The 10602-nt window shown below is 43.9% G+C and overlaps 1 long non-coding RNA gene across 1 annotated transcript; it reads left to right on the forward strand.

Moving 5' to 3' along the window:
- Positions 1 to 2249: 2249 nt before the first annotated feature.
- On the forward strand, positions 2250 to 7902 carry LOC118562695. Its single transcript, XR_004930764.1, has 4 exons — positions 2250 to 2778; positions 3431 to 3509; positions 3615 to 3696; positions 7844 to 7902. It is a non-coding gene; the product is annotated as an uncharacterized LOC118562695 (long non-coding RNA).
- Positions 7903 to 10602: the final 2700 nt, after the last annotated feature.

The following is a 10602-nucleotide window of genomic DNA, read 5'->3' on the forward strand; positions in this document are numbered from 1 at the left end:
CAAGAACGGCCAGCTGAGATTTTATGCATCCAACACGCCGTTCAGGCTCAAAAACCCTCTAATGTGGCTGAAATAAAACAATTCTGTCAAGAAAATAGGTCCAGGATTCCTTCACTGTGATGAAAAGACTCATTACCAGTTGTTACAAATGCTTGATGGCAGGTTTAGGGAAATAATTACTTTTTCACTGGCAGATTGGTTTGGATAGCTTTTGCCCTTTAAAAATGAAATCTTTGTTTTGCATTGAACCACGTTTTGTCTCATATTAATATTTGTATTATGATCTGAGGCATTTAAGTGGGGTGAAAATACTTTTTCATAGCGCTCTGTACTAATATTGCAACTGAGCGATTCATTTATAGTGAAAAAGCAAACAGTCTCACCAATCAATATACTCTTTCTTCTCTATTCATCAGAACTATTTCATCTCTTGTGTGGAAAAAAATATCCAATATACCATCTATAACAATTTAGTATTTTAGTCTGGGTGTTTTATTGTTCTGTCCATTCTCTTTCTCTTATCCAAGATGGGGTTATGGAGGCAACAGGTCCGGGAAAACCCAGCCATCCCGCTCCCCACCGACGTCTTTCTCCTCATTCTGGGGGGTCTGCAGGCCAGACGGGGTATATATCACCCGTCCAGTAGCCTCTGGGTCTTCCCGGGTCTCCTCCCCGCGTGATGTGCACAGAGAACCCCCAGACAGACTGGAAAGAGCTTTTTCTCTGGCTCAGCTGTTTCTTCACCACAGCAGACTGGAGCAGCGCCCTGATTACTGCAGATAAAGCCCCAATGGTTCTGTCCATCACTTGTTCCCTCCTACCATTACTCTGAACAGGACACCACGATACTTAAACTTCTCCCCTGGAGGCAGAGACTGGCCCCCGACCCAGACGGGGCCATTCAGCTCACCTGTCACCTCCAGTTTTATATCAGCCTTTGGGGCTTTCTAATGTTAAATATTTCTCGGAGAGACCATTGTCAAAGCTCCCAGAACTTCCTTCACGCTCTCCGTATTTTAGATTGGGCCGATTTGACCTTTAGGACTCTCCTTGTTATTATTTTTCTAAATTATTTCCAGTTTTTATTTGCATAATCTCTGAACCTTGTGACAATGTGAATTCAGATTAGTTGCAGCTAATGCTCTTACTGTATGAAGGAACATGGGATTGCTTTACACAGGTGAATACCACATGACACCAAAGCTTTAATATTCAGCTCTTTTACTTACATGAACTCATTCAATGTCTTGGACTAGGATCTTTCCATCGTCAACCTTGTTTTTGTCTCTTTTTAAATCTCAAAATGAGGAGTTTTCTGAGATCCCGCCATGCTTTGTTGAACGACTGTCGGCCCCAGAGTTCCTGGTACTTGCGCGCCCTCCAGTGGCCACACACGGAACACCAAACTTCCACCTTTTTTATGTGCCAGGGGCCATTTTGAGCGGCATACAGCGGCTGTAGCACATGAATGGTACACTTAGGGTGTAAGAAATAAACAAGGCATAAGATGGTTCAGCTGAATGCAGTTAATACGACTGCATTCAGCTGTGTGGGACCAAAATAACCGAAATGATCCAATTCTATTGACTTTCTCCTACACATTTTAAACTATTTTTATTTATATTTACTACAATTAAACTGGAAAATTTATTCCAAGAATTTTGGTCATGGTATTTTGTTCAGGGCCTGTGTGTTACTTTCAACCAAAATAATAATAAATGAAAATCCAGATCGATGTGCAGGAAATGTTTGGATTTTGTCTTAATTTTCAGCCAGGTTACATCAAGATAACAGGTTTTGTCAAAAAAATGTTTTCACTCACATGTGCAGATTTTTTTTGTCTGTTTTATAGGAAGATGAAAACATGCATTATATTATAGAAGACTTCAAAGGAACGCTTTATTAGCGAAGCATCAAGTTAATTTTGGCTGAGGCTTCATATTGGAACCCTTTGAAACGCTGGGCACCAGTTTTGCTCCGTCTGAAAACTTTTCTTCGCTGCTCTCCTAAACTTGCCCGCTGCTTCTTGTCGGAGACCAATTAATGAGGCGACTAAAGTCGCTAATTGGCCGCCTAATTGGCCCCTGTCGCCGAGCGCCGCATCCCCGCATCCTTCACTTCCTGCCCCCAGACATCACAAGCGTGTCACGATCAGTTTAGGGTCAAGCTCTCAGATCCCCCCCCCCCGCGCGCAAACCTTCGCCAAACCTCTGGACGCCCCCCCCCCCTCCTACACACACACATACACACACGCGCTCCCACGGTAGCTCAGTGTTTTATGTCTGCGTCACAACAAGTCGGCGGAGGGCGAGAGGCAGAGGGATGATGGCGTCTCTGGCGGCTTGATTCCGGCGCAGCTCAGACGAAATCCGCCTTAATCAGCTTCGGCGGCTGGGAGAGGGCTGAGGTGTGAGGAGGTGAGAGAGCAACAGCGACGGGGACACGATGAAACGGCGCCGCGGAGAAAGGACGGACAAACTCGTCTGAGAGAGACGGACGGACGGACGGACGCCTCCTCCTCCTCCTCCTCCTCCTCCTCTCTGCTGACGGTTTGACTGACACACACACACACAAACACACACACACACACACAGTCACAGAGAGGCGCCTGGCAAAGGCACAGACATACATGCACACCAGCCACTTTTTGCCACCCAGCACGCTGCGCGCCGGAGCCGGCCGGCGTTAATTGGACGTCCCCGGCTGATGAAGGCACTTCCACGTCCAGCCTGTCCAGGAATCACAGTGACCCCGACGGAGAGGAGTTCGACTTGACAGGTACCCTTCACCGGCCAGCCCCGCTGTTGAATCCTCCACCTGACAACACCGCCGTGCGTGCTGCGTCTTCGCTGGCGTGCGTGCGTGTGTGTGTGTGTGCCTGCGCCGGAGGAGCAAATGCTCAGTGTCCAAACGGTGTCTTCTCCTGCACCTGTTCAAGTTTTTTAAGCCGCTCACAAAAGGAGGCGAGGGAGACACGGTGCATGGCAGATGCTTCAAGTAGCTGCATGCAGTTAAACTGTGTTGCAGCAGTCATCATGCAGTGCTTTCCCCCCTGTGTGTGTCTGTGTGTGTGTGTGTGTGTGTGTGTGTGTGTGTGTGTGTGTGTGTATGTGTGTGTGTGTGTGTGTGTGTGTTTGATGCGTGCAGTAGTCATTTATCCTGCTCTCTGGTTGTGTATACTCACTCTCATCTTTCACTCTGGTGGATACAGGCTGTCGCTATGCTCAGGTCTGAAGAGGAGTGTGTGTGTGTGTGTGTGCGTGTGTGTGTGTGTGTGTGTGCGTGTGTGTGTGTGGAGGAGATTTTAACCCCTTTGGCTGTCTGAGAGGCAAACCCCGCATGTCAGCAATGGCAGCAAAGTATCCAACGGATAAATGGGATTTCCATTTTCACACCATCCCTGTTCTCTCCTCTCTGTGTGTCTGGTCAGGATGGGGGGAGTCAGTGAGGGAGATGATGTGTTGGCTCGTTGGAGTGATGGACTACTCTACCTCGGCAATGTGAAGAGGGTAAGTGTGTGTTGTTGGAAGCATGCTTTTTAGCCGAGAGTGTGTGTGCGTTGATGCTGGATCAGACTCTCGTGATGTTCCGGCTCCTTCTTTCTCCCTCCTCAGGTCGACGGAGTCAAGCAGTGCTGTTTGGTGAGATTTGAGGACAACTCTGAGTTCTGGGTGCTGAGAAAGGACATTCATTCGTGTAAGACTAACTTTATTTTTATTTATTTTTTACTCCACCTTCAGATGATGAAGTAAAGCTTCCTGGGATGGGAAAACTTTTCCGCTGGGTAAAATTGTGTGGGAGCCGTTACTGAATTCAGTCGCATGTTCTTCAGTCCTTTTAATCACACAAAGTGAAGATTGATAAAGAGTATTTCTTTAATCTTTAAATATTGGTGGAATTCCTAGGATTTCATTGGTTGGACGGTCAGATTTTTAGCCGATATACTGGACGTTTGCAGCGCGTTAAATTGGACTTTTTATTTCTGATAATTAGTGCAGACAGGAGTGAGCACACAACCTTCATTTTCTCCTCTCCACCCTGGCTGCCTGTTTCTTTTAGCATTTCACTTTTGGTTTTTAAACCTTTAAACGATCCGTCTTTACCTCACTGAACGTTTACATGAACGCAGATCTGTCCTCCTTCTGCGGACTCAGCTGGGGACTAAAGGAGGCCGAGCTTTTTCAGCTGCAGCTCCTCAACCGTTGACCGGTCTCCCACTATCCAGACGGTCCGCCAGAACCTTTTAAATCAGTCATTGGCTGTTAATCCTGGGGAGCTTCAACATTAGACCAATGTTTTTTTGTTGTTATTGTTATATTCATCTGTGATCACTATATTGTTCATCATAGCACTATAAAAATAAAGGTTGGTTGACTGTTAGGCTGGCCAAAATCTTTCTTTTTGCTAAATACCACTAAAATGAAACAAGTTTACATACATTTCCATAATATATTGAGAATGTGTCTTTTAAATGGTGTATATTGGGTAATACTGTTAGGGAATAGTAGTTTCCTGGAATTTTGGCCCATTCCTCCTGACAGAACCGATGTAATTGGGTCAGGTTTGGGGTCCACCTTGTTCAACCCAACCTTTTCCGCCTTGAGCACTCATTTTTTTTAATCTTTATAGGTTTTTATTGCACCAGTGTCTTTTGTGGAACAGTAATCTGACAGGAAGGAGGGTGAAGAGAGAAGGGAAAGAGATCCGGGACGCTAACCCAGGCCAGCCAAGGACTGAAGCCACCCAGCTCCCCCTGAACACGACGGCTGGCTGAGATCAGGGCTTAGTGATGGACACACCAGAACACTACCTCCGTTGCCCTTAAGCCACTTCATAACTAATTTATTGGTCTGCTTTGGGTCATTCTCCTGTTGGAAAACCTGTTTGTGTCTAAGATTTAGCTTCTTGGCGGAGATGCAGCCGTTCCTCCTGCAGCAAAGCTCTGACCCAACATGAAGCTTCCACTCCCGTACTTTACAGCCGGTTTGGTGATCTAAAGCTTTTCAGCGTCTGTCCCTTTTGCTCCAAATGAAGCAATGATGATTAGGCTGAGCGGCTCAGCTTTTATTCATTCATCCGGCCACAGGACAGGTATGTTGCTTTGTGAGTAACTGCCTTTTCCTCTCTGAGAAGGTGGCCTTTTCAGCCCGTCGGTAGAGGACTCCTTTCACTGTGAATTATGACGCTCTCTGACCAGCTTCCGTCAGCATCTTCACAAGGTCTTTTGTTTTTCTCTTCTGGGGTTGATTTGAACACTTGAAACCAAAACCCGTTAATCTCTGAGACCCAGAACCTGTCTCCTTGCTGGAAAGAACATTCTCCTGCTGTTTAGGCTCACATATAATTGTTTTAACTGACAAATGTGAGGTTTTACTGAAGGGTGAAGGCTCACGATTCTCTTCCTCAAGTCTTAAATATTCCTTTTATGCTTTAGATTGTTCCATAATGTCACAAAAGGAAGCCATGTGTTTGATGTGTTGTCTTTAAATAGATCCATCGATGTGCCTCCAGTTATCTAAAATGATCTGAATGAACCTGTCAGAAAGTTATTTTGATCATTCAGGGTCTTAGTGCATTTAAACTTCTGAAGTTGAAGAGTAGTTGTAAACCAAAAAAATTAGTGAAGTAAAAGAAAAAGAATTAATATCTAAACTTCTCTCTCGCTATTCTGACGTTTAGCAAACAATAAATAATTCTGGTAGTCCTTACCGACCTGAAGCAGGAAAAGTTTTGCCTGATTTAAAGTCCGCTGGGTTTACAATACAAAGGAAGACAAAACGTTTCTTGAAATGTTTTCTGTGTTTTAAACCTAAAGGAACATCTTCACAAATGGAGCTTGTATAGTATATTATGTTCCTCTGCAGATTCAAACCATCAATGGTGCTGGTAAAATGTTCCCAATTTACCAGGGGGGCAAGGTGGGGCCAGTGTTTTTTCAGGGGCACAGAACAAAAAAGTGAAACAATAAAATAGCAATATTTAACTGTGTAATAATATTAAGTGAGCCATTTGTGGTTTTGGAACTGCAGGTTTCAGACACCTGATCTAGCAGTTGAAAATTTTGCCCCCAGCTCAATACGGCTAAAGCTAAACGTGAAACATCTTAATTTCTAAATCCTTCTTAGAGTAAAACTGTATAGTAAAAAATAAAATTGGTCAAAGTGACCAATCAATTATGTTTATTTGCCATTGCAAATAATTATTAGAAGTTTATTTAATGTTAAGTCTTTAGTACAGGGGCCATAACAGGGGCCAGTACCATTTCTACAGGGGCATGGGCCCCTGTTGGCCCCTGTCTAGAACCGCCCCTGCCCCCAACGCTCAGCTTGTTTTATGCTTGAAGCAGCCATGATGGATACTGATTTAGGGCGGCATGAAGATCTCCGACCTCAGGCGGCGTTCTTGTTAATTCTCCAAGTGGGAACTTGAAAAATCCGACTTCCAAGAAAAAAATACAGCACAGCATAAGTTTGATCCCAGAAAAAAGTCAGATTTCATATATTTTGAGTTAATTCTGAACCTAATGCAGAATCTCAGCTGTTGTTACAGGGGCTTAGATTCTAAAACATAAATAAAATCACTCCAAACAGCCTTTTAAAGAGTTCATGTGCTTCTCCATTAAGCTGGCAGTAATACCAAACATCATGTTTTAGGCATTTTAAGCTGTTGATGCCTGAGCAGAGAGGTATGATAACCACATTTCTTTTTTTATTAATTTTATTTAACCTTTATTTAACCAGGAAGTCCCTTGAGATTAAGATCTCTTTTTCGAGGGAGACCTGGCCAAGACGGCACACCAGTTAAAATACAAACAGAAGTACAACATAGATAAAATCTCACATAGTCCAGGTTAAAGGTTCACAGCTGCAAAACTTTGGTTTGTTGTCCTGATCGGAGCTATGTTTCTTCTCTCTGCTGAAACAGATGAAGGAAAAGGCAGAAACATGCATTTCTATCACATCTGGAGGGATTTTAATTAAGGTTAAAACTGTATGTGCTTTTAAACGCGGATCCTTTATTGGTTTAATGTCACTGCTTTCCTGACCCGTTCTGGGCGATGCGTTGGTTGAACTGATTGAAGCTACTTGAATGTTGTTTGTGCAGATAATAAGTATTCCTTCAGTATGTTGAAAAGTGAACAGATTTTCAGAGAATACTGCTGTGCATTGCCTGGGTTTATTACTTTTAGTCTGTCCATGGCAACGACCACCGCAGCAGCGGCGTCACTGAGACACATTTAGTCTGAACCGTAGACCGTAGTGGAAATGTAACAGATCACCTAAGATAATATCATAAAAGGCACCTTGTGTGATCCTTTAAGCTTGTTTTAAAAAGAAAAACAATCTGGAGGAAATCTTGCCTTAATGTGAACTTTAGGTCAGAATGCATCGACTGAAATTAAAGTTAAAGAAACACTTTCGGATTTGATGCTTTTTCTCTAAAGATCTCTCAGTTCATGTCCTTGTAAATGCTCCGGAAGAAGAAAATATTTAGTCACATTTGCATTTTGTTTTTTTGTCTGATGGAAGCGTGTTGTTTCTGGGTCATTAGAGTCAATTAATGAATTTATTAGACTAATGAGTCCTCGGGGAAACGACTCCTTTCCCCTCTAATGTTGAGTCAAAGGGGGGGGGGGGGGGGGTGGACACTTGTTAGGACCAGGCTGAACATCGCCACGTCAGACGAAAGGTGCACGCAACTCTGAAATCAATGGGGTGGCAGGGATGTGAATCAATATACATAAATTAATGCAGTTGACTGCTTTCTCTTCTCTCTGTGTGTCTCTGTCTTCCTCTCACACATTTACTTCCTCCCCTCCCTCCTCTTCCTCCTCTTCCCTCAGTCTCAGCCGGAGTGGAGGAAGTTTGCTGTATTTGCGACGCCCCGCCTCTTAAAGAACCCTCATAAATTGTCTTAAATGCCGCCACGGTAAGGAACGCACGCCTCATCATGCTCTGTCAAACGCTGCGTCTCCGTCAGAGCTTGTAGTGACCTTGAAGAGTTGACACAAGATGGTAAATAACAACTCAGAGAGCCGCATATCATGAAACGACGGCGACGGCGAAGAGTTGTCGCATCTTGCGCTCGTAGAGGAGGGGGCATAAATAAGATATCGCGAGACATCGAACTTAGAGATTTAAATCCTGCAGAATGTCTTCATTGCCGCTTTGTTCTAATTCAAAGATCTGCAGACATGCTTTAAGAGAAATAAATGGTCCCAATGTGATGCTTTTGAAGTAAAAAAGTATCCTGAAATAATACTGCGTCGTGAATGTTTATGATTATGCATTCTGCAAAGAAATGACCTGAAACATCAGCAGATCTTCATTCAAAGTTCAAAGTGTTAAAATTCAAACTGAATACATTATACAAGCAGAAATAACCTTCCAAGCAGAGGTGGACAGGATGTCAGGCGACTCTTACATCAGTCTGAAGACGTATCTGCAACGAAGGCGACTCTCTTCAGGTGTTTGGTGCTGAACGATGGCAGGATGGAGCCTGAGATGGATGAGAACGATCGGGCTCCTCGCTGCTGCCGCTAAAAGACGTAAAAGACACATCTTACTGGTCCATCTAGCACACATTCCTCCCCTCCTCTGTGGTCATGAAGGATGAGAAGGGGTCGAAATGAGCTTTCTCTATAAGAGATCTGGAAAGCAGCTCCTTCATCTGATCAGGATGCCTCTAGTCTGCACATCCCACAGAAAGGAGGACTTGTTGAAGGAAATAAATATACTAGCTTGGGAACACTCTGGGATATCCAAGCATGAGCTGTTATATATAGTGGTAGCATAAAGGTTTGTATATATATATATATATATAAAAATGTGAAATCTCTTGACAGGATTTCACCCACGAATTTCCCCACTGGCTGGCAGAATAATAATGAGCAACTATTGTATGAGTAGCCTGGAAAAGCAGACCATTTATACCTTTACACATGTATAGCACTATAAATTACTGTATATAATTTAATAGACTAACTTCCACCTATGAATCTACATTTCCAAGCTAAAGCTAACAACAAACGCTTAGAGTTTTAACTCTGCCCTCTAAACCACCTTTCTGAAAACTGTGCTCTTATAGTATTTAACATATTTAGGTTTGTAGCAGCATTATTTAATTTGTGATCTATTTAATTTTATCTCGCCGTTTCTGGTTACTCAGTTGGATTGTTTGAGTTGTTCTATTGCAGAAAAGGTCCCGGAAGGCCGTTTTAAAGCACATGAAGCATCGTTACTAAATACTGTGCAGCTCCAACTTTAGAAGTCCTTTGAAGGCAACGCTCTCGTGTCAAGCTCTGCACCGTCAAGGGGAAGTAAAATCCCTTTGCACCTGGTATAGACCATTGGACTGCTTAAAGCATTGTGACATGCAGCTGAAAGCAGACTGAAAGAACCGCAACGTAGAAGCGGGGAGGTTTTTAAAGTCTACCACAAGCGGGGATGCTGACCATCTGCTTTCAGGGAGAATCCTTGCAAACGCCGTCTCTATGCAAATGCAACAGTTAGATTGTTTGGTTTGGCTCTGAAACAAACTGGCTGTGAAAGCAGTGTGAAAATGGAAAAGGCCCTGTCATTGCTGTCATTTCGGCTGTCTGTCCCGCAAAGACGATTTAAGCGCTCTGCTCCTCCTCCCCGTTTACAGGTTATCATGCGGAGTGCCAAACCGCCGACAATCGAGCCGGAAGCTGACAGCGACTCCTGGATCTGTCGGCAATGCGTCTTTGCAGTCGCAACCAAGGTCAGGCTTGCTAATCTCTCTGTCGCACATTTTTGGAGGAAAAGAAAAATCAGTCAAATCCATCCACGTGGTGACGTGTGTGTGGGATACACGTGTTTGCTCGAGCAAAAAAAGTCTCTCTGATTTTCTCAGTATTGACTTAATACGTTCCGCACCATGTCAGGGAACCTGAACGCGGTCAATATTTAGATGCTTCAGCGGAGCTGAGAGGAGCAGATTAAAAATCAATCCATCACGTGTGCTCCGTTGTCCAGACATGAGGGAGAACTTACTTGGTTTATTATCAGTTGGTTGGTGTCGTCTCAGACTCCACCGCTACAGCCGGGGAGACATCTCCTAATCAGACCTGGTTTGTTTGGACCTGAACGTGATCGCCTCTGTCCTGAAACTGTTTCTGCAGAGAGGCGGCGCTCTCAACGGGGACGCTTCGCCCGGCTCATTGCAGTTCATGAAACTGCGGCCCTAACCAGCTGTCCTACTTGGATGGGACCCTCAGCACCTGAACACTGACAGCAGCAGGATAACTGCTACTGCGCCGGACCTGGAGAGTGACGTGGGCCCTATTTGGCATTTATTCATGCTTATCGTAAAAGTCTTTAAGCAAAACTTCTAAATAATTTGATCGTTTATTGCAGCAACATAACTACATATACAAATAAACAAAATATTTTAATCTAAGCAGAAGAATAATTGTTGTTTTGTCGCTACCCCTTTTAGAAATAGTTGCACAACCAACTGCTGTCAATAAAACGGCTCTTATTTTGTGAGATTACACAAGCAGCATACAGAGAGGGATATTTCACAGTTCTCTTTTCACCTTCTCTTTAGACCTTGGTTTATCAAACCTTTTAGGTCACC

The sequence above is a fragment of the Fundulus heteroclitus genome, chromosome 3, assembly GCF_011125445.2.
Source record: "Fundulus heteroclitus isolate FHET01 chromosome 3, MU-UCD_Fhet_4.1, whole genome shotgun sequence".
Lineage (NCBI taxonomy): Eukaryota > Metazoa > Chordata > Actinopteri > Cyprinodontiformes > Fundulidae > Fundulus > Fundulus heteroclitus.